The sequence below is a fragment of the Chiloscyllium punctatum genome, chromosome 25 (assembly GCF_047496795.1).
Source record: "Chiloscyllium punctatum isolate Juve2018m chromosome 25, sChiPun1.3, whole genome shotgun sequence".
Classification (NCBI taxonomy): Eukaryota; Metazoa; Chordata; class Chondrichthyes; order Orectolobiformes; family Hemiscylliidae; genus Chiloscyllium; species Chiloscyllium punctatum.
Genome location: NC_092763.1, coordinates 83,200,442 through 83,227,524, shown reverse-complemented (window position 1 = coordinate 83,227,524; position 27,083 = coordinate 83,200,442). Strand labels below are relative to the sequence as shown.

The following is a 27,083-nucleotide window of genomic DNA, read 5'->3' as shown; positions in this document are numbered from 1 at the left end:
GCAGTGCACAACCATCTTTAGTTGCCTCATCTGTGACCTCTCTCTCATAAGGTCAGAAGTTGGGCTGTTCACTAGTGATTGCACAATATTTTATGTTATTTGCAACTCTTCAGATATCATTGTAAGATGTGGCAATGTGAATGTGAATATGGACAAAGCACAAGCTTTGGCTACATGGTACATAACATTTGTGTGACACGAGTGCCAGGCAATAACCATATCAATACATGAATTAGGACTGAAGCAGGCCATTTGGCCCCAATGACCTTCTCTGTCATCCAGTAACCCTTTATCCTCACTGCTTTTCACTTCCTCAAATAACTCTAGTAAGTTATTCAAACATAATTCCCCTTTCATAAAACCATGTAGCCTTTGCCTGATTGCATTGTGATTTTCTAAGTACCTGCGATAACCTCCTTAATAGTAGATTCTAATATGTCCGCATCCTTTCTTGAATCAAGCACTCTTATTCACTATTTTCTAATTTAATCTGTTAATTCCATATGTGAGGGGTTTAGGAAAAAATAAAACCAATAAAGCTACTATTTCAGCAGGACGTTTTTAAAAAATGCTGGAATGATGCCATTCAGGATGTGTCAGAATTTAGTCATTACATATTCTGAGTTGGCAAGTTAGCAAAAGCAACAACATTCTGCAGGATATTCACCTGGTGCTGCTACTTCTGTTGGCTTCTTTTTCTTAATCAGTTCTGTGTGGACACAAGAGAAGTGTCTTGGTTAACAAAATCATTGCATCACAGTAGTTCATAACAAATTCTAAGTGATAGGCTGAATGTTAATAGTTCTTTGAAATGGGACTTTGAGAGAGAGAGAGAGAGAGAGAAAAAGAGAGAGAAAAATAGACAAAGAGGTTAGTTCAGGCAGTATGCTGCAAAATGGCGAGGATGGGTACTGGTTAGATTGTCCATATTTTTCTGACAACCACACCATTTGCCAGCAGTAAGGAAGAAAGTGCACCTCCCTTCTATAAAGTGGTCAAATGGGCTACTGAAGTAGCCAGACAGAGTTCTTTTCACCACTGCCGAAATACAGGAAGCATGAACCTCCAATTTGATTCCTTTTATCTCACAATACACCTATTAATTTTAACTCATCCTTGGGATAAGAGCATTGCTGAAAAGCCTATTTGTTACTTAACTTTAACTTTCCATGAGCATGATGTAGGGGTGCCGGTGTTGGACTGCGTTAGACAAAGTCAAAAATCACTAGTCCACCAGCTTTATTTGAGATAGCAAGCTTTTGGAGTCTGCTCCTTACTCAGGCAACTAATGAGAGACTCAGTGACTAATGTGGACTAATGAGAGCAACTCGGCACCAGTTGAATTGAGAGGAGGGACAGCGAGGACCAGAGACCAGATGGAAGGGTAGGAGTAAAGTTGAAAAACTTACCTCAAGAGTTTAGCATTCTTCATTTTCTCAGCAGCAGTTGCAGTAAGAGCAGTGACAACGAAGGCCAGAGGCCAGATGGGAGGGTAAGAGTAAAGTTTAAAAACGTATCTTGTGTATAGGCAGTATACACGCTGAGCAGGAGTAGACACAGGACTGCTGGGTAAGTGAGGCTTTACAGTTGGGCTGTTGCTTTACCTGAAACACTACTCGGGTAGTGTCTCCCACCCATCCTCCTCCTCTCAACAAAAAAATGGTTCTGTGCACCAGATTAATAAGGCGACTAGTCTTTTTTTTACCTCCCTTTTAGTTTTCAGTAGGCCCTTTGGGAAGTTAGAGTAGTGGGAATGGAGGTTAGGGCCGTTGAATGTTCCTCCTGCAAAATGTGGGAGATAAGGGCCACCATGAGTGTCCCTGCTGACTGCATCTGCGGGAAGTGCACCCATCTTCAGCTCCTTAAAAACCGTGTTAGGGAACTGGAGCTGGAACTGGATGAACTTCGGATTATTTGGGAGACTGAAGGGATTATGGAGAGGAGTTACAGGAAGGTAGTCACACTTCTGGTACAAAAAAAGGTAGATGGGTTACCATCAAGGAATGGAAAGGGAACTGGCAGGCAGTGCAGGGACCCCCTGTGGCTGTTTCCCTCAACAACAAGTATACTGTTTTAGATACTGTTGGAGGAGGGGGGGGGGGGTACTTATCGGGGTAAGCAATGGGACACAGGTCTCTGGCACTTAGTGTGTCCCTGTTGATCAGAAGGGAAGGGTGAAGAGGAGCAGAGAATTAGTCATTGGGGACTCCATATTTAGGGGTACACGCAGGAGGTTCTGTGGGAATGAGAGGGACTCACGGTTGGTGTGTTGCCATCCAGGTGCCAGGGTTCATGATGTCTCTGATCATGTTTTCGGGAGCCTTGCAGGGGAGGAGGAGCAGCCCCAAGTCGTGGTTCACATAGGCACCAACGACATAGGTAGGGAGATAGATGGGAATTTAAGGCAAAAATTCAGGGAGCTAGGGTGGAAGCTAAGAGCTAGGACGAACAGAGTTGTTATCTCTGATTTCTTGCCATATGCTAGTGAGGTGAGGAATAGAGAGAGAGAGAGAGAGAGAGGTTGAACATGTTGCTTCAGGGATGGTGCAGGAGGGAGGGTTTTGGATTCCTGGATAATTGGGGTAGGTAAGACCTCTACAAACAGAATGCTCTTCACCAGAACTAGAGGGGTACCAATATCCTGGGGGGGAAATTTGCTAATGCTGTTCAGGTGGATTTAAACTAACTCAGCAGGGGGATGGGAACCTAAATTGTAGTTTGAGTATAGAGGAGGTAGAGAGTAGGGAGGTCTGAAATATGGTTTCAGAGTTGCAAGAGGACACTGGCAAGCAAAACAGTTTGAAGTGTGTCGATTTCAATGCCAGGAGCATCTGGAATGAGGTGGGTGAACTTATAGCATGGGTCGGTACCTGGGATTTCAATGTTGTGGCCGTTTCAGAGACATAGGTAGAGCAGGGACAGAATGGTTGTTGTATGTTCCGGGATTTAGATGTTTCAGTAAGAACAGAGAAGGTGGTAAAAGAGGTGGGAGTGTGTCATTGTTGGTCAAGTACAGTATTACGGCTGCAGAAAGGACGTTTGAGGATTTGTCAACTGAGTCAATATGGGCTGAGATTAGAAACAGGAAAGAAGTCTATAGGCCTCCAAGTAGTTTCAGAGATGTAGAGGAAAGAATCACAAAGATGATTCTCGATAGGAGCAAGAGTTGACAGGGTAGTTGTTATGGGAGACTTCAACTTCCCAAACATTGACTGGGAATACTATAGTCCAAGTACTTTAGTTAGGTTAGTTTTTGTCCATTGTGGGTTTTCTGACACAGTATGTAGACAGGCCAACAAGGGCAAGGCCACATTAGTTTTGGTACTGGGTAATGAACCTGGCCAGGTGTTAGATTTGGAGGTAAGTGAGCATTTTGGTGATAGTGACCACAATTCAATTATGTTTAATTTAGCGATGGAAAGGGATAGGTATACACCAGAGGGCAAGAGCTACAGCTGGAAGAAAGGCAATTACAATGCGATTAGACAAGAATTAGGATGCATATGATAGTGAAGGAAACTGCAGGGGTTGAACATAATAGAAATGTGGAGTTTATTTAAGGAAGAGCTGCTGTGTGTCATTGATAAGTATGTACCTGCCAGACAGGAAGGAAGTTGTCGAATGCAGGAGCCGTGGTTTACTGAGGAAGTTGAATCTCTTGTCAAGCAGAAGAAGAGGGCCTATGTTAGGATCGGATGTGAAGGCTCATTTAGGGCAATTGAGAGTTACAAAGTAGTCAGGAAAGATGTAAAGAGAGAGCTAAGATGAGTGAGGAGAAGTTGTTGGCAGATAGGATCAGGGAAACCTTAATGCTTTCTATAACTATATAAGGGATAAAAGAATGACCAGAGTAAGATTAAGGCCAATCAAGGACAATAGTGGGAAATTGTGCTTGGAGTCAGAGGAGACGGGGAAGCGCTAAGTGAATATTTTTCATCAATATTTACACTGGAAAAAGACAATGTTATCGAGGCAAATGTTGAGAAGCAGGCTACTAGAATGGATTGAGGTTCACAAGGAGGAAGTGTTAAAGATTCTGGAAAGTGTGAAAATAGATAAATCTGCTGGGATTTATCTGAGGATTAGCAAATTTTGAGAAGACAGAGACACGCACAAGAATTCCTAGAAGCATGGCATTCCAACCGGAACTCTATCAACAAACACATCGAGCGAGATCCCAACTACCACCCCTGAGAAAAAGTACAGGAAATGACATCACCACAGGAAATGAAATCACCAGCCCAAAGAAGCCCAAACATATAAATAGAAAGCAGGAATCATGTACAGTGCTTCGCCTGAGGCCCACTGAAGATGTTACCTAGTAGGGTGATGAAACATCTGGAAATGAACTTTCCAGCTCAGCAAGCAAACCTACATCCAGATCCTTTGGCACTGTCCACAACTGTACTGACTTTAGTGTCATCAACAAGTTTACTAACCCATTCAACCCAAAGAAACCCAAACATATAAATAGTAAGCAGTAATTACCAGCAGTGCTTTGTCTGGGGGCCCACTGAAGATGTTACCTAATATGGTGATGGAATGTCTGGAAATGAACTTTCCAGCTCAGCAAGGAAATCTACATCCAGAACTTCAACCTGAGCTACAAATCTTCTCAAAACTCACTAAATGCTGAAGGATGTTGCAGTTTACAGAGTGATATAGATAAGCTGCAGAGCTGGGCTGAGTGGTAGCAAATAGAGTTTAATGGAGTAAAGTGTGAGGTGATTCACTTTGGAAGGAGTAACAGGAATGCAGAGTACAGGGTGAATGGTAAGATTCTTGGTAGTATAGATGAGCAGAGAGATTTCATTGTCCATGTACTTAGATCCCTCAAAGTTGCCATCCAGGTTGATAGAGTTGTTAAGAAGCCTTACGGTGTGTTAACTTTTATTAGTAGAGGGATCGAATTTCAGAACCATGAAGTCATGCTACAGCTGTACAAAACTCTGGTGCGGCCGCACTTGGAGTATTGCGTGCAGTTCTGGTCACTGCATTATAGGAAGGATATGGAAGCTTTGGAAAAGGTTCAGAGGAGATTTACTAGGATGTTGCCTAGTATGGAGGGAAGGTCTTACAAGGAAAGGTTGAGGGACTTGAGGCTGTTTTCATTAGCGAGAAGAAAGTTGAGAGGTGACTTAGAGTCATAGAGTCATAGAGATGTACAGCACGGGAACAGACCCTTTGATCCAACCTGTCCATGCCGACCAGATATCCCAACCCAATCTAGTCCCATGTGCCAGCACCGAGCCCATATCCCTCCAAACCCTTCCTATTCATGTACTCATCCAAATGCCTTTTAAATGTTGCAATTGTACTAGCATCTGGCAGCCCATCCCATACACGTACCACCCTCTACATGAAAACTTTGTCCTTAGGTCTCTTTTATATCTTTCTCCCCTCACCCTAAATCTATGCCCTCTCGTTCTGGATTCCCTCACTCCAGGGAAAAGACTTTGTCTATTTATCCTATCCATGCACCTCTGACTTTGTACACCTCTGTCAGGTTACACCTCAGCCTCTGATGCTTCAGGGAAAAAGATAATCAGATAGTTAGACTGGGTGAACAGTAAGATCCTTTTTCCTCGGATGGCGATGGCTAGCATGAGGAGGTAGAGCTTCAAATTGAGGGGTGATAGATATAAGACAGATGGCAGAGGTAGCTTCTTTACTCAGAGAGCCGTAGGGGGCAGGGAACACACTGAACGCAACAGTTGTAGACTCGCCAACTTTACGGGTATTTAAGTGGTCATTGGATAGGCATATGGATGAGGATGGAATAGTGTAGGTTAGATGGGCTTCAGATTGGTTCCATAGGGCAGTGCAACATCGAGGACTAAAGGCCCTGTACTGTGCTGTAATTTCTACGTTCGAATACATCAACACAGAATTCATAGGTAAAAGATCAAAGAGTCACACAACATGCAAATGTATTGAACACATGCATGGTAGATACTCATGTGACATGGCCAATGATGTCTATCTCATACACAGCAGGCAAAGAGGTATGGTATATTGGCGAGACCAAGCAGACACTACAACAATGAATGAATGGACACCTTGCAGCAATCGCCAGAAAGGAATGTTCCCTCTCAGTGGGAGAACACTTCAGCAATCAAAGACATTCAGCCATAGATCTTTGAGTAAACATCCTCCAAGGCAGACGTTGGGACACTCAACAACAGAGTTACCAAGCAGAGGCTGATAGCCATGTTCCTTGAGGACGGCATCCCTTGAGGACGGCGTCAATTGGACCTTGGGTTCATGTGACATTACAGGTGACCCAACCAGATTATATACTTTCACACACACACTCACACACATGGACACATACATACACACTCTCTCACACAAACATACATTTACACAGACCCTCTCTCTCTCTCACAGGCATATACTCCCTTGGAGGATTTGTTATTCAGCCTGTCAACACTCCACTGACACCATTTGTACTATCTTTTGACACTCTTAATAACCTGGAATTATCTTGAAATTATGTCTCCACCTATAGATTCTGTGCCTGTGCGCTTCTCTCCACTTCACCTGACATAGGAGCAGTGTTTTGAAAGCTTGTGATTTCAAATAAACCTGTTGGACTATAACCTGGTATTGTGTGACTTCTGACTAAAAACAAAACCAATACATCTACTATCTGAGTCGAGATATTTTAGGACACTAGGGTGAAATCCATCAAGACCTAGAACATAGAACATAAAACAGTGCAGTACAGGAATGGGCCCTTTGGCCCATGATGTTGTGCCGAATATGATGCCAAATTAAACTAATCTCTTCTGCCTGCCTTTGGTCCATATCCCTCCATTCCTTGCATGATTGTGTGCTTATCTAAAAGTCTCTTCAATACCTCGATCGTATCTACCTCCACCACCACCCCTGACAGCACGTTCCACACTCTTACCACTTTCTGTGTAAAGAACTTGTTCTTCACATCTCCTTTGAACTTTCCCCCCTCTCACCTTAAATGCATGCTTCCTAGTTTTAGGCTTTTCAACCCTGGGAAAATGATTCTGACCACCAACTCTATTGAAGCATCTCATAATATTATAGACTTCTGCGAAGTCAGCCCTCAGCCTCTCCCACTCCAGAGAAAACAAATTGAGTTTTTCTAGCATCTCCTTACATTCTAGATCAAGTTAGCAAATTCATAACCATTGTGCTGGACATTTACCTGGTATTCCTACTTTTGTTGACTTTTTTATCTTAACCAATTCTGTGTGAACACAAACAAGAAAAATACCTTTGTTAACAAATCTATTTGCTAATTTAGAAATCTCTTGCAAATTTCAAATATTAGACTGAATGTTACCAGCACTCAGGGACGTGATGGGAATAGGGGGAAGATGAGGGGTGTTGTAAAATGGTGAAAGAAGGTGCAGGCTGACTGTTCATTCTCTTCTTGCCATCATGCTACTTTCACAACAGTGGGGAAGAAGGTGCATATCTCTCCTCTCCAGTGGCCAAAAGAGCTACTTAAGTAGATCTTCCTAAAGTGGCAGGAATGCTGTACACTCTCATTTCTCACTTGGCCTCTTTCATCACCACAATCCATTCTAATTCCTTTTAACTCATCCTTGGGATGTGAGCATTTTTGCAAAGCCCAGCTTTTTTGGGGCATTCTAATTCCCATTGAAAAGGTGGTGGTGAGCTGTCTTCTTCAACATTGCGGCCCTTGACTTGTATGAATAATTTGACACTGAATGTGGTATTAAGGAGCCCTCGCATAATTAAAGTTAATGACAATCAGGAGAAATTCTCCACTAGTTGGATTTATATCTAGCACAGAGGAAGGTAGTTGAGCTGCTGCAGCCCAATCATCCCAGGATATTAGACAGAAGGTTTTCAGTGTCCAACTATCCTCAGCTGCTTCATCAATGATTTTTCATAAAGTAATAGAATTGTACAGTCTTACAGCACAGAAACAGACCCTCCAGTCTGACCATGCTAAACATAATCCCAAACTAAACTAGTCCCACCTGTCTACTCCTAGCCCATATCCCTCTGAACATTTTCTGTTCATGTATTTATCCAAATGTCTTTGAAACGTACTAACTGTACCGTATCCACCACTTCCTCAGGAAGTTCATTCCACAAGTGAATCACCCTGTGTAAAAAAATTGCCTCTGATGGCTTTTTAAAAATCTCTCTCCTCTCACCTTAAAAATCTCTTCTCCTCTCGCCTTAAAAATGTGCCCCTAGTCTTGAAAGTCCCCATTATAGGGAAAAAGACAATTACCATCAACTCTTTCTATATCTCTTATTATTTCATAAACTTCTATCAGGTCATCTCTCAACCTTCTAAGCTCCAATAAAAAATGTCCAAGCCTATCCAGCCTTTCTTTATATCTCAAACCTTCCATACCCAGCAATATCCTGGCAAGATTCTTCTGAACTCTCTCTAGCTTGTAAGTATACTTCCTATAACAGGGCGACTAGAACTGGATACAATATTCCAGAAGAGTCCTCACCAATGTCATGTACAACCTACATAATGTCCCAACTTCTATACTCAAAGGACTGAGCAATGGAAGGAAGTGTGGCAAGTATCTTTTTAACTATCCTGTCTTTTTTGCTTTTGCCATGTGGGGTTTTTCAGTGATAATTGCACAATATTCAGTAATATTTATGACTCTCCAGATACTGAACCAGTCTATGTCCACATAAATTAAATTTTAGATAATATTTAGATTTTGTCTAAGTGGAACATAACACTTATGTTACACACGTACCAGGCAATAACTGAATGAATATCCGAATTAGCAGATACAGGCATTCTCACAAGCCTGCTGTGCTATTGAGGAAAGATCATGGCTGATTTGACTTTGGCCATAGTTTCACAGCTACATGATAACCTTTGACACCCTTATGAATGAAGAATCTACCTGTCTCTACCTTAAAAATATTTAATAATTCGACCTCCACTGCACTCTTGGAAAAGAGTTCCAAAGTCTTGTGATACTGAGAAAAAATTTATCCTCTTCACTGTTTTAAATAGGAAACCGAGACTGGTTTTTAAACCAAATTGCCTAGTCCTAGCCTTTCCCAATAATGCGTAAAGTGAACCTTTTCCAAACCCCCACTTGTAATGTGTTAATATCCCTTTTGTTTTAAATAAAGGGACCAAAACTATTCATAGGACTGAGGGTGTGATCTCACTGAGGCCTATATAGCTATAGCAAAATATCCTGCTCTTATCTATTTCCCTAGCAATAAAAGACAACTTTTCATTTATCTTTCGAATCAATTGCTGTTATTTGTATATTAACTTCTGAGCTTCCTGTGTCAGGACCTAGACCCCTCTGTGCCTCAGAATTCTGCAAATTCTTTACATTTAAATAAATAATACATTGCCTGTTTATTCTTCCCACCAATGTGGACAAGTTCACATTTTCCCACATTATTCAGCACTTGTCAAATGCTTGACCACTCATTTAGTCCTTATATTCTGATCACAACTTACTTTCCTACCTACTTTTGTATCATTAGTAAATTTAGTAATAATATATTTGATCTCTTCATCCATTTCTTCCTTGATCTAAGTTGGATATAACTGCAGCCCTATGGTACTCCACTGGGCACATTTTGCCAGTCAAAAATGACCCATGTATGTCAATTCTCCATTTCCTGTTAGATATTCAACCCTTTATCATGGTAAATACCCTACGTCCTGCAGCTCGAGTGTTTATTAGAGTTTGATTAAAGGTAGTCAGCATGGCTTTGTGAGGGGCAGGTCATGCCTCACAAACCTTATTGAATTCTTTGAGGATGTGAGAAAACACGTTGATGAAGGTAGAGCAGTGGATGTGGTGTCCATGGATTTTAGCAAGGCATTTAGGCTCATTCAGAAATAAAGGAGGCATGGGATACAAGGAAACCTGTCTGTCTGGATACAGAATTGGATGGTCCATAGAAGGCAGAGAGTGGTGATAGGTGGAAAGTATTCAGCATAGAGCTTGGTGACCAGTGATGTTCTGCATGGATCGGTTCTGGGACCTATGCTCCTTGTAATTTTTAGAAATTACTTGGATGAGGAAGTGGAAGAGTGGTTTAGTAAGTTTGCTGATGACATGAAGGTTGGTGGTGTGGTGGATAGTGTCTAGAACAAAGAAAGATATTTGTGTTGTTGGGGCCTATCATCCCAGGACATTGCTGTAGAAGGTTTTCAACACTGTGCCCAAAGCCCTCCCATTTTCAATTGCTTCTATGCTCATCATCAGGTCAAAAATGGGTTTGTTCTCAGCTGATTGCACAATCATCAGCATCATTCTTTCAGGCTGAGCTGGCTGACCCAATTGCAATCACTACAAACTGCTTCACCAGTGACTTTCCATTCAACGTAAGTAAGCAGTTAGAAAGTTTGTTGATGTTTCACAATGATTGTATGATTTGCAACTCTTTCAATACTGAAGCAGTCCATACCTTGAAACAGTAGGACAATAGATAACATTCAAGCTAATGCTGAAAAACAACAGGTGGCATTGATGCCACAGAAGTGTCAGATAATAACCACCTATGACAAGGGAGAAAGTAACCACCACCCACTTGACATAGAATGGCATTACCACTACTGAATCCACTACTGTCAACATCCTGGGTTTTACAATTGACCAGAAATTGAACTGAAGAAATATTGAGGCAACAATTGCTGAGTGGGTTATAATGTTAAGGTAAGACTGACCTCTTGACTCCCAAAAGCCTGTCTGCTATCCATAAGGAATACTCCACATTTTCCTGGATGAGTGTAGCTCCACTAACATTTAAGAAACATAATATTACCCAGGACAAAGCAGCCGATTTGACTGCCACCACATTCGACATTAACTCCCTCCATTTCTGGCACACAGTAGTCGATCTGGCCGGACAATGTTCGATGATATAGACAGGCTGGTCAGATGAACTGAATGGTGGCAAATGGAATTTAATCCTGAAAAGTGAGAGTTTTGCATTTTGGGAGAACGAGAGAGGCAAGGGAATACACAATGAATGGTAGGAATTTAGGAAGTACAGAGAGTCATAGGGAACTTGGTGTGCCTCTCCACATATCCCTGAAGGCAGCTGGACAAGAATATAAAGTAGCTAAGACAACAGATGGGATACTTGACTTTATTAGTCAAGGCATTGAGTAGAAGAGCAGGGAAGTTATGATGGAATTATATATAATGTTAGTTGGATCTCAGCTGGATGTACATAATCTGTTTGCCACACTATAGCAAGGATGTGATTGCACAACAGCGTGAAGGAGAGATTCACCAGGATCTGAGGCTAGTGCAATCAAAGAGATGAGACAAGCTAGGGTTATTTTCCTTTGAGCAAAGAAGGCTGAGGGAGGGATTGGATTGAGGCACACAAAGTTCCGAGGGCAGAGAAAGGGTAGATTGGGGAAACTTTTCCCATCGTAGATGTATCAATAACCAGGGAAGACAGTTTTAAGGAAAGGAGCAAGAGGTTTAGAGGGGATTTGAGGAAAGCCTTTTACACACAGAGGGATATAGATATCTGTATCTCACTGCCTAAATGCTAGAAAATGGGAAGAGAATGAATGGATGTTTGATGACTGACATAGACATGATGGGCTGAAGGCCCTCATTCTGTGCTGTAAAACCTCTATGACTCTCTAGAACACAGAGTGCACCAGTTACAAGATGTACTTTAAACATTAACCAAAACTGATGACTTACTTAATATTACCTACTAATCCATGATCGCCACCAACTAGAAGTACAAGGACAGGCGGCAGATCAGAACACTATAAGCTTCAAATTTCCTGCTGCATCACTCTCACCAATTTAAAATCCTATAACTTCCATCATATAAAGAGTATAAAAGTTTATTAAACATTATCAACATTTGGAATTTGGATCTCAAAGAAAAGGTAGATATTGGTTTCAGTTCTGTGACTGTAAATTACTTGCTTTCTTCAGTAGATCAGAAAGTTACTTGGAACAGCGAACTAAATACATAATTTCCAAGAAAACACATGATTTAATTCAAGTGCCTTCATAGGGCACCTGGTAAATTAATTGCTGAACGTTTACAATGTTGAATTTTATGACACCAAAAAAACAGATAGCCAGAGGTCAGAATTAGCTTTCAGTTCAGAAGAACGGTTTCATATCAGCAGAAGGACAGGTTGTTTGTCAAAATCTCCAGACTATGAATTTTCACTGGTAAGAAAATATCTAAGAAGAGAGATCTTTGTAGAAGCATTTAGGTTGTGAGAACTGAAAAGAAGTTCAGATTGTGAGGACTGAAAATAAATCTAGGTCAACTGGACTGGAAAAAGTAAGTTGAGTAAGAAATATTCAAGTTAAGATAGGATTTGAGTATCTGTAAAGGATATTGCTTGGGAAGAGGTTGAATCTTCGTTTTTGATTTTGAAGTTAAGATAGTTTTAAGTTGTCATAGATAGTTTTATAATTTTTCTTTTGTTTAATAAATTGTTGAAAGAAAATTCATAGTATCATGCAGGTTTATTCAGTGACTAGTTAGAAGAGGAACCAAACTATGAAAATAAAACTTCTTATCTACAAGCCAGATTTCACTGTCAAATCAGACTTGTCTGGTATTCCCATTATCTGCAATCATAATTGGACCAGGGATGAAACATGACCTGCTGCAGTTCAAGAAGACAGCTCATGCCTCAAAGACAAATTGGAGATGGACAACAAAAGTTTGCTCCGCCAGCAATGTTCACATACCTGGAATGATGGAAAGAAACAACTAATATAATTAACTCCCCGCCCTCGTATACAGACCCTTTGCCTCTCCTTTGATGTAGCCATGGATATCGAACTGGGAACTTGAACCATGTCACATATGTTAGGTAAAAACATTACAAATTTGGGTATACAGTCACCTTCACAGTCAGAGACAGTGACTTCCTCACCTGACCTAGAGGCCTAGGGTCTGGTTTGAAGATGTGGCAGAGTCTGTGAGCACTTCTTTCACAAAGCACTGATACACTCATTGCTCCTGCTCAGATGGCAGTATGAAAAATGAGGTAAAAACAATGACTGCAGATGCTGGAAACCAGATTCTGGATTAGTGGTGCTGGATGCTTCAGGATCACTGCCTTTATTCCTGATGAAGGGCTTTTGCCCGAAATGTTGATTTCAAAGCTACTTGGATGCTGCCTGAACTGCTGTGCTCTTCCAGCACCACTGATCCAGAGTATGAAAAATGATCCTGGAAGACCACGGATAGATATGGCTTCTTCTGAGAGTCCTCTTCCAACCCTTCCCCATACCTGTCTGACCAGCAACCTGTCTGTTATGTGAGTTTAAGAGAAACAAATAGCTCAAGCAGTGATTTTTAAAAGTGTATCAACAAATCAGTGTAACACACTGATTGACATCACAGTATCCAATTCCTGCCCATTCTTCTACTACCTGTACCAATACGCTAACCAAGATGGATTCTGGGTGGTACTATGCCTGTCTAATATAAACTCCAAAGCAATACTTACAGTGACAAAACCAAGGACACTACAGAGCCCAGTGTTGCAGCATCTGAGTTCTAAGATAATGGTGTGGTTTCTTAATCCCCTCTTTTAGCTATCTTTGATACAAGATCAATTTAACCGTAAAGTCCTGAAACAAGAATTCATGTCCATCAAATTCTACAGTGTTGACCAGTTTCAACCAAGACCATGGAATTCTTACCCAATGCTCAAAGAATCAATGGATGATCTGTGCCACTTTTCTCTGAGAAGCTTAATATCAATACATTTCAATCAGGCACTTAGGTGGGCAGATATTCAGCACTACTAGTGCCACTAAGAGTGGAGGACACTGCCAGTATAACAGTGGGAATTTCACCGGGATGCAACAGAATGTTAGTTAGATCTCAGCTGGAATTTGTACACAATCTGGTTGTCACACTTTAGCAAGGATGTGATTGCACAACAGCGTGAAGAAGAGATTCACCAGGATCTGGGGCTAGTGCAATCAAGAGAGATGAGATAAGCTACGGTTGTTTTCCTTTGAGCAAAGAAGGCTGAGGGAGTGAATACAGGAGGGGAAGGGTATGCTGGAATAATAGGTGAAGGGGATTGGAAACAAGGAAAGACAGTGTCTTCCTGAACGACACTTCATTCCTGATGACAGAACCTTCATTGGACACAGAGTGCCTATCAATGGGTGACAATATGTTGCCAAGTGCTGGCAAATCTGACTGGGATTTCTGGCTGGATGGATGATCCACTGGTTGTTCCAAAATTTCTTGGATTCTGGAAAGGTTCCAGTGGATTGGAAAAATGATAATGTAGTACCTTTTTTCAAACAAAAAGAGAAAGACGTCAAAAGTAGGAAACCATAGACCAGTTAGTTTAATATCTGTCATATGGAAATTGTTGGAATCCATTATTAAGGAAGTAGTAATGAAGCATTTGAAAAGTCAAATCACAAGCCATCAGAGTCAGTATGGTTTTATGAAAGCTAAGTCATGTTTGACTAATTTGCTAGAGTTCTTCAAACACATGACCAGCAAAATCAATACTGGGGTTCTTGTAGATCTGATATATCTAGATTTCCATGAGACATTTTATAAGGTGCTGCACAAAAGGATTATACACAAGATAAGATCGTATAAGCCTGAATAGAGGATTGTCTAACCAACAGAAAGCTGAGAGTTGGAATAAATGGGTCCTTTCCTAGTTGGCAAGTTGAAACTAGTTTGGACCACAGCATTTGGTCCTCTGGTCCCTACAAGTTATAAATGACGGATGCAGTGATTAAATGTACTACAGCCAAATTTGCAGATGAGACCAAAATAAATTGGAAAGTAAGCTGGAATGTAGAGGTAAGAAATTTACAAATGGATGTGAATAAATTAGGTGAATGGGCCAAAATTTGTCAGATAGAGTTTACTGATTTGATTTGATTTGATTTATTATTGTCAAATGTACCTAGGTACAGTGAAAAATCTAGTTTTGTGAGCAGTATAGGCAGATCATAACATACAAACATTATATTGAACAGAGCAATGAATACAAAGTTACGGCTGCAAAGAAGATACACAAAAAAGGCTGAGAAGTGGCAGATGGAGTTTAATTTAGATAAATGTGAGGTGCTGCATTTTAGGAGAGCAAATCTTAGCCAGAATTAGAATGTAGAACATAGAAAAGTACAGCACAGAACAGGCTCTTAGGCCCATGATGTTGTGCCAAGACTTAATCCTAATGTAAAATAGAGTAACTTAACCTACGCATGCCTCAACTCACTGCAATCCCATGTGCATGTGCAGCAGTCACTGAATGTCCCCAATGACTCTGCTTCCACCACCTCAGCTGGCAATGCATTCCACACATTCACAACTCTCTGCGTAAAGGACCTACCTCTGACATCTCCTTGATACCTTCCTCCTAATATCTTCGAACTATGACTTCTCGTACCAGTCAATCCTGCCCTGGGGAAAAGTCTATGGCTATTAGCTCTATCTATTCCTCTCATTATTTTGTACACCTCGATCAGGTCTCCTCTCTTCCTCCTTCTCTCCAGAGAGAAAAGTCCGAGCTTATTCAACCTTTCTTCATAAGGCAAGCTCTCCAGTCCAGGCAGCATCCTGGTAAACCTTCTTTGCACCCTCTCCAAAGCCTCTGTATCTTTCTTATAGAAGGGTGACTAGAAATGGACACAATATTCCAAGAGTGGTCTCACCAGGGACTTGCAGAGCTACAGCAAAATCTCGCAGCTCTTAAACTCGATCCCCCTGTTAATGAAAGCCAAAACACCATATGCTTTCTTAATAACCCTATCCACTTGGGTGGCAACTTTGAGGGATCTACGTACTTGCACACCCAGATCCCTCTGTTCCTCCACACTGCTAAGAATCCTGTCTTTAATCCTATATTCAGCATTCGAGTTTGACCTTCCAAAATGCATCATCACTTCGCATTTATCCAGGTTGAACTCCATCTGCCATTTCTCAGCCTAGCTCTGCCTCCTGTCTATGTTGCACTGCAGCCTGCAGTAGCCCTCTATACTATCAACGACACCTCCATCGGCAAATTGTGTCATCGGCAAATTTACTAACCCACCCTGAATCTCCTCATCCAAGTCATTTATAGCAGAGGCCCAAGAACAGAGCGCTGCAGGACCCCACTCAACACTGTCTTCCAGGCAGAATATACTTTCCAACTACAATCACTCTCTGCCTTCTGTCAGCTAGCCAGTTCTGAATCCAGATAGCCAAATCTCCCTGTATCCCATACTTCCTGACTTTATGAATGAGCCGACCATGGGGAACCCTATCAAATGCCTTGCTGAAATCCATATACACCACATCCACTGCTCGACCATCTTCGACCTGTCTTGACACCTCCTCAAAGATCTCAATAATATTTGTGAGGCATGACTTGCCCTTCACAAAGCCATGCTGACTGCCTTTAATCACACTATGCTTTGCCAAATAGTCATAAATCCTATCCCTCAGAATTCTTTCCACATCTTTGCTGACCACAGATGTGAGACTGACTGGTCTGTAATTGCCAGGGATTTCCCTATTCTCCTTCTTGAAAAGTGGAACAACATTCACCTCCTTCCAATCCTCCGGTACAACTCCCATGGAGAGTGAGGAGGCAAATATCTTCACCAGCGGCTTAGCAACTTCCTTTCTTGCTTCCCGGGGCAGTCTAGGATAAATCTGGTCTGGGCCATGGGGACTTATCAATCTTAATGTTTTCCAAAATTTCTAGCACATCATCTTCATCAATCTTGATATGGTCAAGACTTATCCCTGCTCCTCTAAGTTTTCATTTACAACAAGCTCCCTTTCCTTGGTGAAAACCGAAGCAAAAAACTCATTAGGGCTTCCCCTATCTGCTCAGATTCCATGTACAAGTCCCCTCCGCTATCCCTGATCGCCCTACCTTCTCCCTGATCATTCTCTTATTCCTCACGTATGAGTAAAACACCTTTGGGTTTCCCCTAATCCTTCTTGCCAAGCCTTTTTCGTGCCCCCTCCTGGTTCTCCTCAGTGTATTTCTAAGCTCCTTTCTAGCAAGCCTGTAATCCTCTAACGCTGTGCTCGATCCTTGCTTCCTCCACCTTACGAAAGCTGCCTTCTTCCTTTTGATGAGAAGTTCCTCTGTTGTCGTCATCCGAGGTTCCTTAATCTTACCCCTTCTTACCTGTCTCAGAGGAACAAATTTGTACATCACTCACAAATATCTCTGCATCAATACATCCTATCAGTTGTATGACACTTTGGTCTTTTACTAAAGGTTCTGTGTCCGATGATCCTGCCCCACTAGCTACCTGATGAAGGAACAGCACTCTAAAAGCTTTTACTTTCAAATAAACCTGTTGGACTAGAACCTGGTGTTGTGTAACTTTAAACTTTGTCCACCTGAGTCCAACATCGGCACCTCCACATCAGGACGAGAAATCAAGCCATACTATTCCTGGAATTGTCACAAAAGTTCCAAGATTTTATATACATATGCAAAATCCCATTATCTGTCTGTAGAAGGGCGACCAGACTCAAAACATTAACTCTGCTATCTTCCCACAGATGCCCACAATTTCTGTTTGTGTTTCAGATCTCAAGCATCTGCATCCTTGTGTTATGTCAGTCTCCAATTTATCAGTATTTTAGACCCAGCTTGATAGAAAGCATGGGCCAGATTTCTGTCTTATCAGGAATTACTATTTAATACAAATAAATAAATCTACTTACAAGTTAAAAAAAAGTATAAACCATTATATAACCTCATTAGTTAAAACTCTAAACACCTTATAAAATTCTCCTCTAAAACAAAAACAAACAGACAATGATGCTGTGAATGGTGAGAAAGCTTGGGAAGGCAGTTCAATGATCCCTGTCACAGGGTTCACTGAGATGATCCATTTGATCTGTCAGGAGTTGCTGCTCCTTGATATCCTTTCCCCATATACTTTCACCTTCTTGCAAATGGCCAGAACAACTGGTTCTCACTTACAAAGTCCCTGGCCTATTGGTTAAAAGCCACAGTAAAACCAAAATAAATAAATGAATCCAAGCAAAAGTCTATATATTCCAAATCAGCAAATTCATGAACCCAATAATATTGGCCGGAATGATTACCTGGTGTTGGTATTTCTGTTGTCTTTTTTACCTCAATGAATCCTGTATAGTCATAAGAATGGTATCTTGGTTAACAACATCAAAGCTGTTATAGTAATGAAATACATATTTTAAATGCTGAGCTGGATGTAACCAGAGCTCAGAGATAAGATGGAAATGAAAATGAGGGGGGGTTGGGTGGGGGTGTTGGGGGGGGGGGGGGTGGTGGTGGATGGTGGTGGGGAAGCTAAGTATCATTGAGCCTGAGCAAAATTGATGAGAGTTGGGAGAAATTCTCCAATAGTTGGGCTCATCTAGTGTGAGAGAACATGGTCAATGCTGTTGAAGCTCAATAGTCTTGGGACATTGCTGCAGGAGTTCCTAAGGCAGTATCTAATGCCCAACCACCTTCAGCTACTTCAGTAGTGACCTTCCCTTCAAGGCAAGATCAGAAGTAGGGATATTTGCTGATGTTGCGTAGTGTTCACAACCATCTACAACTCCTGACACAAATGCCAGACAATAATCAGATATATAAATAAGTATATAAGTATATATAAATTAGATATATACTGAGAAGTATATCTAATCACAGTGGATGCTGGAGAAACTCAATATGTCTGGGAGTATCTGTGGAAAGAGAAACAGAGTTAAAATTTCAAGTCCATAATGACTGTTCTTCAGAACAGCTTGAAATGTTTCTCTCTCCACAGATGCTGCTAGCTCTGCTGAGTTTCTACTGCATTCTCTCTGTTTCCTTCAGATTTACAACATCTGCAGTGTTTTGCCTTTATTCAAGCATATCTAATCATCTCCCTCTGACAGTAAGCAGCATTCCCATTCTTAGTAAGTTTGCAGATGACACCAAAATTGGAGGTGTAGTGGACAGTGAAGAGGGTCACCACAGATTACAACAGGATCTTGACCAGATGGGCCAATGGGTTGAGAAGTGGCAGATGGAGTTTAATTCAGATAAATGTGAGGTACTGCTTTTTGGGAAGGCAAATCTTAGCAGGACTTATACCCTTAATGGTAAGGTCCGAGGGAGTGTTGCTGAACAAAGAGACCTTAGAGTGCAGGTTCATAGCTCCTTGAAAGTGGAGTCGTAGGTAGATAGGATAGTGAAGAAGGCGTTTGATATGCTTTCCTTTATTGGTCAGAGTATTGAGTACAGGAGTTGGGAGGTCATGTTACAGCTGTACAGGACATTGGTTAGGCCACTGTCGGAATATTGCGTGCAATTCTGGTCTTCCTATCAGAAAGATGTTGTGAAACGTGAAAGAGTTCAGAAAAGATTTACAAGGATGTTGCCAGAGTTGGAGGATTTGAGGTATAGGGAGAGGCTGAACAGGCTGGGACTGTTTTCCCAGGAGCGTTGGAGGCTGAGGGATGACCTTATAGAGGTTTACAAAATTATGGGGGGCATGGATAGGGTAAATAGGCAAAGTCTTTTCCCTGAGGTTGGGGAGTCCAGAACTGGAGGGCATAGGTTTAGGGTAAGAGGGGAAAGATATAAAAGAGACCTAAGGGGCAACATTTTCACACAGAAGATGGTACGGGTATGGAATGAGCTGCCAGAGGAAGTAGTGGAGGCTGGTCCAATTGCAACATTTAAGAGGCATTTGGATGGGTATATGAATAGGAAGGGTTTGGAGGGATATGGGCCGGGTGCTGGCAGGTGGGACTAGATTGGGTTGGGATATCTGGTTGGCATGGACAGGTTGGACCAAAGGGTCTGTTTCCATGCTTTACATCTGTCTGACTCTATGATTCTGAATGCTCCTCTGTTGGTATTAACCACACACAAAATTTTGAGAAGTTTTATACATACTGTGGTGTCAACAATTGGTTACGCATATTGGGAATATTGTGCTGGGTGATTCCCCTCCTGTCCCCTTAAAGTCTATTCACCATCCATGTGACACAAATCAGGAATGAAACAGAATACAGTCCACTTACCTGGAAGAGTGCAGATCTAACAACAGTCAAGAAGCTCAACACTATCCAGATCAAAGTAGCCTGCTTGATTAACTTTTCATCTATCATCAATATTCACTTTTTTCATCAATGGTGTAGCATGACAGTTAGTTACTAGATTTTCTGGGTGACCTCTCTGGATAACAAGACCCCGCTAATGAACCTGACCCAGTTCTGATTTCTGGGAGATTGGAATATGCTAAGATTTCCATCAGCACAATCACACCTGCTCAATCCAATCCCAGTCAAAAAGTGTGATGCTAGAATTACCCTAACCCTAACCCTTTTGCAGGCAGCATCCGAGGAGCAGGAGAGTCAACATTTTGAGCATAAGCTCCTCCTCAACTTGAAACGTCCACTCTCCTGCTCCCCGATGCTACCTGACTGGCTGTGCTTTATCAGCAGCACACGTTTTGACTCTGATCTCCTGTACCTACAGTCCTCACCTTCTCCCAATCCAATCCCAGCACCACTGGGTGTGCTCTGGGATGTGGAAAATACACTCTGCCCACTCTTTCTCATAACGTGAAAATTATAACTCTCAGCAGTGAGGTCAATTCCGTCTCTCTCTAACTGAGTAAAACTGATCCAAAAAGTAATCTCAGAAGTTCCACCACTCTGCAGCCTCAATTCAAAGTATTGTCACAATGCTGGTCTTGTTACAAGGCTACTATGCCCTTGAGATTTTTTTTTCCCCCAGAGAGGAGGTAGTTGGCCAAGCTCCAACTAGGCTGGATTTGAAAGGTTAATTGGGAGCCTTTTTATTTAACCCAAACAGATAATGCCTCTGACCTAAGGCTTTCATGTCTTTAATAAATGGTATAATCAAGGGGGAGTGGCCAGCTAGTTGTTTAGCTAGCCTTCATTTAGTTTAGAGTTTTTGATTCTGTTCGGCAGCAGAAAGGCTGCTGGCGTAAGTCCAATTGGGTACTCTCTCTCTCTAACTTCAAGTCTGTAAGCCCTGGTTTGTTTTATTTTTACTCTTTGTGCTAAGGGATGTGTTTATTGGAACTGTTGCAAGTATATTCAGAACAGCATCATTAATTCAGGATAATCTGTTGGGTTTTTGGATAGGATACGTTATCCAATATTCTATTTCCTGTTCTTGCTGTTTCATTCTGTAATTTTGTAAATACATTCTGTCTGTTTAAAACTTGGCAGTCAAACTAACTAATTGATTCCAGGAATATCCACTATACAGTTACCTAAAACAATTAGCAAAGTTACGGTCTGAGCTACCTGCTTAGAAATGCTTTGAGGGGTCAGGCCTGGTCCATACCAGTACGAACTAAAACCTCAAGAGCTCCCCCCTCCCCGCTTTCTACCACATCATACTCCCTCATTTACCATCCACCTGCCAGATCATAGGAAAATTGACCCCTATCTAACTCTCCCCACCACAGAGATATTTAATCTCTGGAAATCACCTTAATGCACTGAACCAAGTTTGGAAATATGCTTACGTCTCATGGAAGAGAAAATCACTGAGAGAAACATTGCTTAACAAATCGCCTCAAAACAGTTTTCTGCCATTTCCATTTCCACATGTAATCTCCATCAGCTCCCTTGTCATCTATGTTCCCTGCTCCTAATCACCATCTCCATTAACATGTCTTCTCTCTGTATCCATCTTCCCTCTTCTCCTCCTTTCTCCCTCAACTCTTCTGTTCTTCTCTTATTTAATCCTCCCTATCACTTCACCCTTTCCTGTCCTCACTTGGGGAAAATTTCCCTTCATGTTTTCATGCTACTTCATCAGGCTGCTGCACAGTCACTACATCTCTGCAAGTTACCTTTTCTAAAATGTATTGGTATATTGGTAATGAAATACCAATTATTCAAAAGAAGACAATGTATGTTCCACATCAACAAGTGAGCAAAACTAACAAAACTGAGTGGGATAATTACCTGGCACATTGATTTCCTTTGTCTTTTTTACCTCTATGTATCCTGCATGGGCATAAGAAAAAAATATCTTGATTAACAAAACCTCTGCTGTTAAATAATATATTACAAATTTCAAATATTGGTCTGGATGTTGCCATTTTTCAGGGATGGGCTGCGGGAGAATGTCTGGGGGTTGGGGGGAAGGTTGTTGTAAAATCTCATGGATTGCACTATCTTTTTCCTGCCATGATGCCATTTTGCCAGCAGTGGAGATAGTGGTGGATAACTTTCCTGCCTAAAGACCAATTTAGCTACATCTGTAGTCAGCTAGGGGCTCTCTTCACCCATAAGGATTCTTCTATCATCTGGGCATCCCTTGACTCCAAGGGGTAATACCTATTAGTAAATTCTGGTGGAATCGCTGGTGCTGAGTGCAACCTCCTTTGATTCCTCAATTCTCCCAACCATATCTCACAGAGTAAGCCGAACTGCAACCATGAAACCATATCACCTAATAATGATGCTCTGCAGTCCTCAATCTCTTGCAGAACAAGGTGATGCACAAATAAGGGTGGCAGGATTCATGGCTGCCTGTTCTCATCTTCTTGAAAAATAATAGTCAGTGTTATTGAACTGACTGTTGCTAAGCACTGGCAGGATTGGGAGCACTGAAGATGGCAGTCTATTACCAATTCTCATTTTCCCTTCCCTCTTTCCTATAATCATTTCTGATGACTGATCTGCACATTCTTACACAGGTTTGTCCTTTGCTATAACCCAAATTGTTCTAAAAGTTTCATCCTTGGGTTGCATGCATTTATGAAAAGTCCAGCATTCATACAGGTGGTGAAGAGCTGGCTTTGTCAACCGTTACATTCCATGTAGTGTAGGTACACCCAGAAATAATTTGACAAATTAGTGTACAAAATCCCATGCAAGGACTGCACAAAACACTATATCAGACAAACAGGAAGACAGTTAACGATCTGTATACACGAACACCAACTAGCCACGAAACGACATGACCAGCTATCCTTAGTAGCCACACACCCAGACGACAAGCAACATGAATTCGACTGGGACAACACTACCATTATAGGGCAAGCCAAACAGAGAACAGCCAGGGAATTCCTAGAGGCATGGCACTCATCCACAGACTCTATCAACAAACACATCGACCTGGACCCAATATACCGGCCACTACAGTGGACAGCTCGAACTGACAACCGGAAGCGGCAGAGACAGGCCACTATAAATGCCGGAGGAAACAGCACAGAAGCGCTTCACAGGAGGCTCCCAAGCACTGAGGATGTCACCTAGACAGGGGACGAAACGTTTGCAAGACAAATTCCCAGCTCGGCGAACAGAACCACAACAACGAGCACCTGAGCTACAAATCTTCTCCCAAACTTTGAATAATTTGACAAAATATTTGGTGAATGTGATATTAAGGAACTTGAGCAAAACTTAAGTTAGAATTGGGAGGAATTTTCCATCAGTTGGAGTCATTTAGTATGAAGGAACATGCTTGCATGGTTGAAACCCAGTAGTTCCAGGACCTTGCTGCAGAACTTCCGAAGAATATTACCCTAGTTGCAACCATCTACAGCCACTTCACTCTACCATTTGTAGTTCCTCAGCTTCAAGGCATACCATGGCCATTAGCAGCAATATTCAAATGTGCACTAAGGCTTATTAAGTAAGGAACAGTACGACATAAGTGTCAGCCCATGACCATCTCTGGCAAGTATTTGCAATCAACCCCCTCTACATTTACAGCAATTCCGTCACTGAAACCCCTTCTATCAATGATGACTGGATAACTGAGCTTTGGAGAGTTTTAAATACTGTGGCTTCAACAACAGTGCAGAGACTGGGTATCTTGTGATGAGTAACTCACGTTTGGACTCCCCAAACCCTCACAACAACCATAAGGCACAAGTCAAGAGTGTAATTGAATACTCTCCACTTGCCTGGGGGAATGCAGCTCCAGCAACGCTCAAGGAGTGCAAAAATATTCTCTGTCTTTTTCCCCATTGTTAACTTATGTACATTCAAGTTTTTTTTAATATTTATCATTACTTCACCTTCCCCATGCCCCAAAACTCTGACTTCATAAATATAGGCAGTTAGAAGTTATATAATTATTCCAGAATGTATTCTCTTCAGACTTGAGAGATTAGTAAGACTTTTACTTGAGGACTGCTGATCTTGAATCGGATCCTGATCTTGATTGGCCTCTGGAAGATACTTTATATCTGGGGTATATTTTGCTGTGGATGTTGTTCCTGCTGAAACTCAACAGTTAGCCCAAGACCTTATCAGGAGAACTCTTAATCTCCTGAATCTCAATCTAATATTGGCAACCTTTAATCCCATGAGCATCCATCATTGAAGATATTGCTCTGTAGTATCCAGGATTTTCCAGCCACGTAATTGATTATTGATTTGAAGCGGTCTCTTTTTTGTATGTCCTAGATGTTCAGCCCAGACAATTTCATTTTTCTGACTGTGCCCTGATCTATGGACATTGCTCTAGCTTCCATGAATTCATAGGTAGTCCATCTCCATTTTTGTTAACAAATGTTTACTCTCAATTTACTGACACATCTTCATTTGCCATCTGTTGTTGTTTTCCTGGTGAACTAGATGCTCACATATGCTTTGTTGGGAACAGGAGAATTGCTGCTCACAGTATTGTCTCTGAGACTGGCGTTGCTCGAGTGACAATTGATTGAAAGTGTCCTTCAGTGCTGACGACATGGCAAACACTTGCAACAGTCTTGTAAAATCTGTCACTTCTTTCCTGTTGTCAGTATGTTTGAATTTCACCATGAATCTACGGTTGACAAGGCCAAGATGTATGTGCAATGTCAAAAGTGAGAAGACTCATCTGTAAATTACAGTATCTTTAACAACTCTCCTATCTTTTTTTTGTTAGCTGTGCTCTGAAGCTTTATTCAAATGTGTCATGTAGATAAACTGTAATTCCTTTTTCTTTACCAAAGGTATATGATCTGACAGGAAAGTGACACCCAATCATGTATCACTAAAATTTATGAAATAAAAACAGAAATTGCTGGAAAAGCTCAGCAGATCTGGCAACATCTGTAAAGAGAAATCAGAATTCATGTTTCGGGTCTGGTGACCCTTTCTCAGGGTTAAAATTAATGACGTGTCAAATACTATAAACATGTTCTATGAAATCCAAAAAGTTTGGATCACCACTTTTCCTGAGCAAAACCTTAGATATCTTTTCCAAAGGAGGTTTGATGTCATATCTGGGTATATTTTTTAATCTATTTATTTCTTTGTATGAGTGAGTATTTAATTGTTTGCTCCCTGAAACCATGTAATACTTCTCATAGAGTCATAGAGATGTACAGCATGGAAGCAGACCCTTCGGTCCAACTTGTCCATGCCGACCAGATATCCCACCTGAGAGCACCGGCCCATATACCTCCAAACCCTTCCTATTCATATACCCATCCAAATGTCTCTTAAATGTTGCAATTGTGCCAACCTCCACCACTTATCTGGCAGCTCATTCCATACACGTACCACCCTCTGTGTGAAAACGTTGCCCCTTAGGTCTCTTTTATATCTTTCCCTTCTCACCCTAACCCTGGATCCCTGACCCAGGGAATAGACTTTGTCTATTTATCCTATCCATGCCCCTCATAATTTTGTAAACCTCTATAAGGTCACCCCTCAGCCTCTGACGTTCTAGGGAAAACAGCCCCAGCCTGTTCAGCCTCTCCCTATAGCTCAAATCCTCCAATCCTGGCAACATCCTTGTAAATCTTTTCTGAACCCTTTCAAGTTTCACAACATCTTTCTGATAGGAAGGAGACCAGAATTGCATGCAATATTCCAACAATGGCCTAACCAAGTCCTGTACAGCCACAACATTACCTCTCAACTCCTGTACTCAATACTCTGACCAATAAAAGAAAGCATACCAAACATCTTCTTCATGATCCTATCTACCTGCGACTCCACTTTCAAGGAGCTATGAACCTGCACTCCAAGGTCTCTTTGTTCAGCAACACCATCTAGGACCTTACCATTAAGTGTATAAGTCCTGCTAAGATTTGCTTTCCCAAAATGCAGCACCTCACATTTATCTGAATTAAACTCCATCTGCCACTTCTCAGCCCATTGGCCCATCTGGTCCAGATCCTGTTGTAATCTGAGGTAACCCTCTTCGCTGTCCACTACACCTCCAATTTTGGTGTCATCTGCAAACTTACTAACTTCTACCTGTTATGCTCACATCCAAATCATTTATGTAAATGACAAAAAGTAGAGGACCCAGCACTGATCCCTGTGGCACTCCATTGGTTACAGGCCTCTAATCTGAAAAACAACCTCCACCACCACCCTCGGTCTTCTACCATTGAGCCAGTTCTGTATCCAAATGGTTAGTTCTCTCTGTATTCCATGAGATCTAACGTTGCTAATCAGTCTCCCATGGGGAACCTTGTCGAACGCCTTACTGAAGTCCATATAGATCACATCTACCATTCTGCCCTCATCAATCGTCTTTGTTACTTCTTCAAAAACTCAATCAAGTTTGTGAGACATGATTTCCCATGCACAAAGCCATGTTGACTATCCCTAATCAGTCCTTGCCTTTCCAAATACATGTACATCCTGTCCCTCAGGATTCCCTCCAACAACTTGCTCACCACCGAGGTCAGGCTCACTGTTCGATAGCTCCCTGGCTTGTCCTTACCACCCTTCTTAAACAGTGACACCACATTAGCCAACCTCCAGTCTTCCGGCACCTCACCTGTGAGATTCGATGATACAAGTATCGCAGCAAGAGGCCCAGCAATCACTTCTCTAGCTTCCCACAGAGTTCTAGGGTACACCTGATCAGGTCCTGGGGATTTATCCACCTTTATGCGTTTCAAGACATCCAGCACTTCCTCCTCTGTAATATGGACATTTCGCAAGGTGTCACCATCTATTTCTCTACAGTCTATATCTTCCATATCCTTTTCCACAGTAAATACTGATGCAAAATACTCGTTTAGTATCTCCCCTACTTTCTGCACCTCCTCACAAAGGCTGTCTTGCTGATCTTTGAGGGGCCCTATTTTCTACCTACTTTCCCTTTTGTCCTTAACGCATTTGCAAAAACCCCTTGGATTCTC

General features: G+C 41.7%; 1 long non-coding RNA gene across 1 annotated transcript in view; it reads right to left on the bottom strand.

Moving 5' to 3' along the window:
• Positions 1–667: 667 nt before the first annotated feature.
• LOC140495676 (uncharacterized) overlaps positions 668–27,083 on the bottom strand; it is a 47,172-nt gene continuing 20,756 nt past the window's right edge. The window contains exons 2-3 of the long non-coding RNA XR_011964073.1: positions 21,943–21,984; positions 668–709 (exon numbers count right to left, since the gene is read on the bottom strand). This is a non-coding gene — a long non-coding RNA (uncharacterized lncRNA). The remainder of the gene's footprint in view (positions 710–21,942; positions 21,985–27,083) is intronic.